Genomic DNA, 10044 nt, shown 5'->3' with positions numbered 1-10044 from the left:
ATCATTATTTCCATTTTAGAGATAAAGAAACTGAGGCTTATTGCTGGGCTGTAAATATGGCCCTTCTTGGCTCAAAGCCATTGCTGTTCTTCCCTGTATCACAGCTGCTACCCATGTCACCTGGGGGGTGAGTGATGTCTGGACTCTGGGCAGCAAGGATTTGGACCAGGTGTCACACTCCTCCTCCGATCCTGCAACCCCAAGTACAGAAATTGACAGAGCCCCCAAGATGCTGGCAGACTTCGTACTTGGACTTGACGATTCTTTTTGCACCTTCTTTTTGCATACCTTCCACAACCTAAACCTAAGCACCTCATGTCTTAGGCCACCCTAGGAATGCCAGAGAAAAGTCTTGAAATCACAGTGAACTCTTAATGTAGCAACAGTTCAAAATAATTATGCATCAGTGGCAGGATGTACAGCGACAAAGGTTTTAGAGAGCTTCCCAGACCCCTAAAATTGTGCTCCCGCATTTCGTCTAGGTACAAAGTTAGTTCTTGGAGTCAGAGAGATCTGAGAGCAAACTCGTGTGACTGACTAGCTATGTCACTTTGTCTCTGTAGGCCTAGGGTTTTCCCCATGAGTAAAACAGAAATGATCAACTTCCCTGTGCTTATCTCTCAGAGACACTGAAATGAAGTACAACATCAGAAGACCCTGTGTTGATCTTTTTTTTATCCTCACCCAAGGACATTTATCTTCAGATATAGCAGGAGGGAGAGAGGGAGAAAGAGAGAGACAGAGAGGGAGAGGAACATCGATGTGAGAGGACACATTGAGTGGTTGCCACCCACACGACCCCAACTGGGGCCAGGGACAAACTGCAACTGAGGCACATGCCCTTAGTGAGAACCGAACCCGGGACTCTCTGGCTGATGCTCTAACCGCTGAGCCAAACTGGCCAGGGCCCCTGTGTTGATCTTTTTTACCCGAGGATAAAAAAAAAAAAAGATCAACACAGGGGCCCTGGCCAGTTTGGCTCAGCGGTTAGAGCATCAGCCAGAGAGTCCCGGGTTCGGTTCTCACTACACCCGAGGGCATTTTTCCATTTTTTGTTCAGGCAGAGTGGGAGGGAGAGAGAGGAAGAGAGAAACATCGACGCGAAAGGAACACATCAAGTGGCTGCCACCCGCACGACCGACCAGGGCCGGGGACAAACTGCAACCAAGGTACGTGCCCCCAGCGGAAACCGAACCCGGGTCTCTCTGGCCCGCTGGCCGACGCTCCAACCGCTGAGCCAAACCGGCCAGGGCATGATCTTAAAGGGCAAGGACTCATATGGAGTTGAGTGGACAGGAATTAGCGAGTCTATGTGGTATCCATCCTGGCAACATAACTGCATTTTAACCAGGGCCTTCGGTAACTCAAATCCAAAGGATTAAAGACTTCTGGGTGAAAACAGTCCCCATAGTAGCCAAGAAAAGGAGAGAGAGAGAAAAAAAAAAGCTAAGAAAAGGAGGTACTAGAAAAGAAATAGTCCCCAAAGTGGTTTTAAAAAAAATGGGGCTGTTTTCACTTTTCAAAAAAATCTGTTTCATCCACAGTTGTAAAATTTAGGAAAGAAGAGAGTAAGGAAGAGGTTACGTATTGAGTATTTTTATACCTACCATGTACTTCCCACATGCCCAGGAACTATTCTAAATACTTCACATGAATCAGCTCATCTGATGTGCTAGGGCCTTTCACATTCAATCCTGCACTTAATCTTCAAACAGCCCCGCTAAGTAGGCAGCAAAGTCCCCACCCTACAGGTGGGGAAACAGCCAGATACTTGAGAAGTTTCAAGCACAAAGAAGAGATCTGGGGGATAGTGAAAGGTGTGGCCTGGGCTCCGCACCCTCTCCAAATGCCTACTGGGGAACGGGCAGGATTAATGGGCACCACTGCAGTTGGGCATCTGGGATGGATTACAATTGATCTAACCACAGTAGGGTTAGAAAAGCAAGAGCTCCAGGCTCACAGGTTAGGAGAGACTACCTCTGAGTGGTCTGCTGACCTCTTCCCTCAGGCCCCCTTCTGAGCTGTGAACACACAGAGCCTGTTTTTACCTGCCCCACCCCTTCCAGCCTCCTTTACCTGGGAGGCAAAGGGGTAAATTTGGGAAAACTCATTCACCTGGAGGCGATTTAGGTGCGAATACAATTGAAATGAGATGTTACAAGGCTTGAGTCAAAGCATGAGCCTAGGCAGCCCAGGGTGGGTTTTCAGTCACACCCAGTCCCCCTCCAGCCATGCTGTCTGGGGCTTTGGAACTTCTGGGTCAGGCCTGTGAACTTGGCATGTCCCTGCCTATAATCTGGAAAAGCCACAAATGCCTTTTACCCCAGAGTTCCCAGTACAGAGAAGGCCAAGGATGCTTCTCTCCACATCCCTGCTTCTTCTTCCCTGGTGGGGTTGATGGGAGTCTCTGGCCCTTCTCACTTCAAATGAAATGATAAAATGAAACACTCAAAACTCTCTGGCTGTAGGGGACATATTATCACTAGAGAATCCTAAGATCTCCTGTCTTCACTGTCAACCCAGTTTTTCACTAGGAAATAACCCAGTTCTTCACTGTTCAAAATCAAATTAAAGCGGGCTTTGTCCTCTCCCACTAAAGTAGTGGGAAGTACCACTTCAGACAGGATTAGGAAAACCACTCCTCATCTCTTGGGGTTCTGCAGCTCAGGACATTCAGGGAAGATTGTTGGGACGTGGGCCACCTCAGGTCTGGAGCGGAGAGAAGCCGACAGCTCTGACAGCTGACCAGTGCTGGTCCTCTCTGGCACCTACACACTCCTTTAACATCTGTCTCCTTGGGGTCTATGAGTCTATGGAAGTCATGATCCCTTTGGCTCTCCCTCACTGAGTCCCTCCACATGTCTCCTCTCCTCCAGCTTCATGCCACATAAAACCCATTCTCTCCCCCTCTCACCTCCTCACCCACGTCCTCCACACTAGGCTTTCAGGGCCCAGAGGCAAGTGTTGTGTGGTTCAACAGGTCCAGACCCTAGGTCCACAACAGCCCCCATGGGCTGTTGCTGGGGTCTTCATGCCTCAAGGATGACCAGCAGGCCCCACCCTTCTAGAATAGAAAACAAAAAGTGTTGAATTTCTACATCTTGCTAAGTACAATCTCAAAAAAAGTTCTTCAGTTATCCAGTTACAAAAATCACAGCATGTCAAAGCTGAAAAAGATGTTAAAGATCATTTCTAGGGATGTTTCCTCATGTTGCAGAAGAAAAAAGACCAGAGAGGGCCTGGGAATTGGCCAAGGTCACAAGACAGTTGTAGAGAGGGATGGTAACTACAACTCCACTCTCTCTCCCATGTACCACATTGCTCAATAAGAAAAAACAAACAAACAGAAAACCACCTCTGACTCAAAGTAACACATGCTTATGTCCCAGAAATTGTGAACATCCTGGTCCATCTCCTGCTGACTTCTGCAGTAAGGCAGTTATGAACCCACAAGATGTACCTGTCACCATGACACATGTGTGCATCCACTGTGTCGAAAAGGCTCTCCTTCTAAACAAATGTAATTGAAGATTAGCATCATCTCCCATCAATGCTAATACGCTTTTTCGTTATTTGCAATTCCCTTTTGTAAATCTGAGAAAAACATCATTGCCCAAATTAGCTCTTTTCGCTCAATAAAGGCCACATTAACATTCTGAGGTTTGCGTTTGCTTACTGCTTATTTAGAGAGAAGTCAGATGAGAAGTTGGGCAGCCTGCACCTGATTTCCATTTCACTAAAAACAGGTGAGGGCCCTGGCCAGTTTGGCTCAGCGGTTGGAGCATCCACCTGCGGTCTGGAGAGGATCCCACTAAGGGGGCGTGCCTTGGTTGCAGTTTGTCCCCGGCCCAGGTTGGTCCTGCGGGTGGCAGCCACTCGATGGGTCCCTTTCACACAGATGTTTCTCGCTCTCCCTCCCACTCTACCTAAACAAAAAATGAACAAAAAATGGGAAAACGTCCTCGGGTGAGGATAAAACAAAAAACAGGTGAGGGAAGGGGCCTCCACAGTCCCCAGAAGCCAGGCCAGTGCTCCCTGACCATGGCTGAAAGCCCTTCTGCTCTCACAGTGCACCAAATGCCTCCCCAGTGGCCGCCCAGGGACTGGCCTGCGGGGTGGAACTGACTCGGGTGGCTCCAAGGTCTTCCTCTGCCTGGAACTCGCAGGGCTGCCTCCCTACCATCAAATGCTCCCTCTCCTCCTGCCCACCCACTAAAGTGTCCTTCATTCCCCACTCACTCTCTATCCCCCATATTTTTTCTTTCTAGCCGGACTGAGCCCCGAGAACGCTCGTTCCTGGCTCCTTGGCTGGCACGGAAGCCCCATTTCCACAGCACCCACAACCCTTGTTCGGCCCGCAGCCCCGCGCCCGTGTCACAGGGGCTCGCTGTTCGGTGAAGGAACGAAGGCAGGAAGTCAGGTCTGGGCTGATCCGGCCTTGGGAGCATTGCCTAAGCTGTAAAAGGAGGCCCCACTCGGGCCCCACATCTCTTGAGTTCCACTGTAAAAGGGAAAAGATGGGTATTTGAAACCAGACGTGCATCAGAATCCCAACTTCTCACCACGGGCAGGATAATGTTGGCCTTGATGGTTTAACCTCTCGGAGCCTCAATTTTCTAACCTACGAACTGAGGGGAATGGCACTGATTAAGTGCCTGACCCAGTGCTGGGTCAAAGGGCGGTGACCTTTCGCAGGCAGCCCCCATCCCGCGAGTCACACCAGGGGAAGGCGGGGGTGGGGGTGGGGGCCCTGAGAACCTCCGTCCCGAGGGGCGGCCGCCCCCACCCAGCCCCTTCCGGGCCACGATCGGGAGCTCCAGCTCTGCCAAGCCTCGCGGGTCCGGGCGCAGGGACCAGCCCGACCAGCGGCTGGCAACCCATTTCGGGGTCTCGGAACGGATTTTTGTGGGGATCGCATGGGCTCCATAACCCCTGACCTAAAGAAGTGCACTTGCGCGGCGCACAGCTTGCCCCGCGTAGTTTCAGGGCCACTGCGCTGCCAAGTTCTCTTAACCGCGTTCGCGGAGATTCGGCGGTGCCGAGGCCGACCCCTCCGCGCTTAGCTGGACCGGCGCGGAAGAGTGCGCAGCAGCGCGCCACGTGACCGAGCGGAACTACCGGCGCCGACCGCCAGCCGCACCGAGGTCGGGCGGATAAAGGGCCAATTTCCCATGGTTCCCTCATTTGCATACACAATGTAAGAAGGTTAGGTAGGCAATTCGATTTAATTTGCACACAATCACAAAGATACAATTACAGTAGGTGTTTTACAGGAAAACATAACTTTTTCAATATTTTAGGATTTAAAAAAATTGTATAGTATAGTTACCATAACTGTAAAAGGTTGAATATTTTGGGCTTTATATACCGTCTTCCAAGGGACAGAGTTTGTGCTCGCTTCGGCAGCACATATACTAAAATTGGAACGATACAGAGAAGATTAGCATGGCCCCTGCGCAAGGATGACACGCAAATTCGTGAAGCGTTCCATATTTTCTTGAACCTGAGTACATCCTTGTGCACAGTGTGCACCTGGATGCGCTTTTCACCTACAGGGTCGTATGTTTTGTTTGGCATCAAGGAAACGAGGCCCAGAAGATGGGATTACAGGGGGGGAGGTACTCAGATTCGTCTGTTTCCGTGCTTATTCCATCTGTCCCTTGGGCCCGGCTTCTCTTCTCCATCTGCCTTTGCTTCCCTCTGCACTATCCTGAGTTCTACCATATCTTACACTTAAGGAAATAGCCTTCCCAAAGCTGATCCCCTTCAGGACCGAAACATAACAGGACTTTAGTGCTACGGCAAACTTAACGTGATTTAAAACAGAAACTTGCAACAAGACTGACTCCTTATGCTGCCCCTGAATCTTAAAAATTGTCCACTCCTTATTGGGCATCTATCTTGTGCCAGGGGCTTCATCAATATCTCATTTTAATATTTCTGACAGCCCTTTCCTGTGGGTATTAATGTCACCACTTTACAGTAGACACTGAGAGGTAAAGTAACCTGGGCAAGATTATGTACCTAGTTAATGACCGAAGCAAGGCCTGAGATATTTAAAGACAGAGACCCTGAAAAGATGGGGGGAGTTACCCCGAGGTAATTCAACTGCAAAAAGCACACTCATAACTACTAAGATGAGAAGAAAAAAGTCCAATAAAGTTCAGGTTTCTTGTGATGACTTTGTCAATTAAAAAAAATGTTTTATTGATTTTTTAGAGAGAGAGGAAGAGAAAGATAGAAACATCCATCGGCCGCCTCCTGCCCGCCCCCTACTGGGGATGGCGCCGCAACCTAGGCATGTGCCCTGACTCGGATCCAAAGGAGACGTCTCAGTCCATGGGACAACACTGAATCCATCGAGTCACACAGGATGTCTTTTTTTTTTTAATATTAATTTTTCCCCTTAGGAGAAAAGTGTTGGTGCATAGTCTTTGCTAGTATCTCAGCACTTACACGGTTTTTCTGGAGGTAGGTCCCTGCAACGGTCGCAGGGCCCCCAGGCTCTGTGCGATCGATCGAAGTCAGGGCAGGCAGTCAGAGGTGGAACCCTAGCGCCAAACGGGGACAGCGCGGGTACTCTCCCCGTGGGTCCTCGGAGCTGCCATGCAGCGTTCGATCAGGCACCCATTTCTGGTCTCTTCGGTGGAAGTGAAATGATCCTTTCCTAACCGCTGAGAATAGGGGTCTGCGGGACTTCTCCTTGCACCTGCTCCTCTTCCGCTCATGGCTTCCAATGCATGGGGTTAGAAAATAATCTGGTTTTCCTTTCTTCCCCCAAATATGCCTGTGATTCTTCTTGGGAGGACACTTGGGCATTGGGTGAGTGGTTTTAAAAGTTTCTCTCTGGGAGGCCAAATAAGGAAACAATGTTGGCGTGGCTCTCTCTCCTAAAGAAATTCATCATTCTTGGCATTACGGTTGTTTCAGAGCAGAAATTAGGAAAGACAGGCAATTCCTAGTCCAGGAAAAGCCAGAGACCTGGCCGACTCTCCTGGTTCTGCAGTTCTATGAAGTAGGTGCCCTTTTCCCCTCATGTAATAGATGAGGAAGCTGAGACACAGAGAGATTCAACAACTTGCCCGATGTCACACAACTAGTCAGTGGCAGAGAGGGGATCGAGACCCAGGAAATCTGGCTATAGAGTTTGTGCACTTAACCAAACACTATGCACCTTGAGGGGATTAAGGGTGGAGGCAGTGAGGGTGGTGGAGAGTGGACATGTTTAGAATTAAGGGAAAGAGCATACAAATCCATGCTACCTTTGTTGGTGTTCTGAATTCAAGGGCAGGAGTTGCGTTTTTTACAAAGGATGAATGAAAGTTATTCTTTAGATCAGGGTAGCTGGGAATGGGTGGACTGTAGTGTGCCCAGTGACCTGGCAAAATGTGAGAGTGAAGGAGCATCCTCTTTGGGATGCAGTTGGAAGGAGAAGACATTTTCCTATTCTGGGCTGATAATCACTTACATGACACCTGTCCTCTAAACTAATCCAACTGATGAAGGATTTTCTGAGCAGTAAACTTGTGCTTAATTAACCTTATACAAATAACTTAATTGCTTCCACGTTGATGTTGTCCATAAGTACCTAGGGATTCCTTCCCTCAGACATTTCCAGCACTCAGATGAACAACGAAGGTAGAACCGATTCATCTAGACAACTCTGGAGCACCTGTGATGCACTGGCCCTCGCGTTAGACAAGAAAGAGCAAGATGTGGCCCCTGTTGCAGGAGTAGTTACAGTCCTATGGGAAAACCAAGGATATAACACACCGTTAGCCTCATGACTAAGTACCAAGAAACACAGAGATTAGTCTCCAGAATCCAGGGGTCTCCCAGGTGTCTTTTGCCAACAGTTTACCCCAATTTATAGAGAAAATAGACGTGGCGAGCAGCCTACTGGTTTCTCCCAGGGGAGTGAAAAATCAAGCAACCTGGTGCTGTTTCCACCAGCTCTTCTAGCTGGGCTGTTTCTCACCCTGGATTTGCTGGGGCAGGTGATGGTAGAGACCACCTGTCCAACGGTGCCTCCCTGTGAGGGGACCGAAGTTTATTTGCTGAAAAAGGGAGTGGGAGATCGAGGGCGCACGGTTTATCTAGTTCTTTATCCCCAGACCTCGGACTCCAGAGCCAGATCTCTCGTGGGCACAGCCGAGGATCGGGGTGCGGAACCAAACACCCAGAAAGAAAGCCAGGAAGACATTCTGTGCCCCTCAGCCGACTCCCAATTCCACAAGCCCCACTTTTTTCTCCGATTCAAGGCGCGTTAGTCTGGGGCCTCCGGACGCTGGATGTAATGCCTAAAATGTGTCGCAAGGTGGCAACATTGTGGCGAGAAATAGAAAAAAAAATCCTGGGTTGTTTTTTTCAAACCATATTTTCCCTATTAATGTTTCATTTAACTTAATTAGAATCTGGTAAACTAATTAAAGTAGCAACGAGCCCCGCAATCAGCAATAATTCGTATAATTATTGATAATTACATCCATACCAATCGTTTGGTTATTAACATTTGGGGGGGAAACAAACCACTTCTGAAGGGACACGGAGCCCAAGAGGGTTTTTGCGACAGAGCTTTCTGGGTCGGATCCGCCTACACCTCCAGTCCTCAGAGATTCCGGCCCAGATGGGGCGCCCTTTCAGTCAGGCCCCAGCTGCCTACGGCTTTTTTTCTCCACTTGGTTTGGGGGACTCGGAAAGGGAAGGTGAACGGGAGTCTTTGCTAGGCTGCTGCGTGTGGGCCGCAGCCGCTGAACTTCCTGCCTGGGTAGTCACCGTTTTCCTATTTACGCAGAAGGAAAGTGCCGCTTCAAAGGCGCGGGCACCCTCCGACACCACTGATGCCCAGCCCTGTCCCCGCCCCGCTCGCCCCCCGCACACCCCGAGCCACTTCCTCTCTGGACCCCAATTTCACCTGTGGTACAGTGCAGACTGATCTGGTCCGTTCCACCCATAGGAAATGTTCCCGCTCCTTGAAGGGTCGCCGCTGGGAGATCTTGCGACCCGGGGCCACTTCCCTCCGCGACGCTTCACCCTGCAGCCGGCACCCTCACCGCCATTCTCTCAGGTCCCCTCTTTGTCTAGCCCTCGGGATCAGCTGGGGCTTGAGGACTCCGAGCCCTAGTGCGGGGTGCCCTGACTGCGAGCTAGGGCTCCCGACCCGCACCCCTTTCCGGGCGTCTCCGAACTCGCTCGCCGCTCTCCGGCTCCGCTCCGCCGGGTCCTCTAGACGACCCGCCACCCAACTCCCGGCCCCAGCTGCTCTCCGGGCGGGCGGCGTGGAGCCCCCGCCTCCAGGGCTCTGGGCGCCCCGCGCGGCCCGGAGACCGATGTGCAGGGAGAGCCTGGGTGTGTCAGCAGGGCGGGGTTGTCGGGGCGCTGGTCCCCGAGGTGGACCGCTGCTGCCCTGCGCTCTGCTCCCCTCCCAGAGCGCTTCCACGGGGAGAGGGGCCTGAAGAGTGCTCTAGAGCCGACGCCGAGGCCTGGGAACGACACGGCACCCCTGCTAATCTGTCAGCCAAAGAGGTGAAACTGGATGCAAGGGATGCATGGTTCCCAACACTGTGCACTCTCCCTCTGTATTTTCACTGTCCTCTACCCCACCACAAAAAGTGCGCTGCAGTTTCCACCTCTCCCTAGAGCCCCACCAGCAGGTTCGCTGTGGAAATTGAGGCCGACTGGAGGCCCTCGGCCAGGTGAGGCCTCTGTGACTGCGGCCACCCCCACCCACCTGGGCGTGCACGACAACCCGGGCACCTGCGGCTGGTGGGCTTCACCCTCCACATCCTCAAACCCCCTCGGACTAAAATGGACGGAATGTGAAACTCTGTCAGAGCTCTTTCCCTTTGAGGAGAGCAGGGCAGGGGAGAGGGCGTCGGTGCCCCAGCGTCGAGTCTCGCTCTGCCTTTCCAGGCCGGCCTCTCCCAGGACAACGCTGCACATCTCGCCCCCACGCCGCCCCAGCGCTCCAGGGCCCGGCCTGGGGTGTCTGAGTCTCCCAGCAGTTCTGGTTGAGCCTAGGATTCCGGGCAGCGCCCCGTCTCT

The 10044-nt window shown here is 51.5% G+C and overlaps 1 non-coding gene across 1 annotated transcript; it reads left to right on the top strand.

Annotated features, from left to right (window-relative positions):
• Window positions 1-5390: 5390 nt before the first annotated feature.
• On the top strand, window positions 5391-5497 carry LOC118621106. The gene has a single exon (XR_004957625.1). It is a non-coding gene; the product is annotated as a U6 spliceosomal RNA (small nuclear RNA).
• The last annotated feature ends 4547 nt before the right edge of the window (window positions 5498-10044 follow it).

This window comes from Molossus molossus, unplaced genomic scaffold (genome assembly GCF_014108415.1).
Source record: "Molossus molossus isolate mMolMol1 unplaced genomic scaffold, mMolMol1.p scaffold_m16_p_1, whole genome shotgun sequence".
NCBI classification, from domain to species: domain Eukaryota; kingdom Metazoa; phylum Chordata; class Mammalia; order Chiroptera; family Molossidae; genus Molossus; species Molossus molossus.
This window is presented reverse-complemented; position numbering and strand designations above follow the sequence as displayed.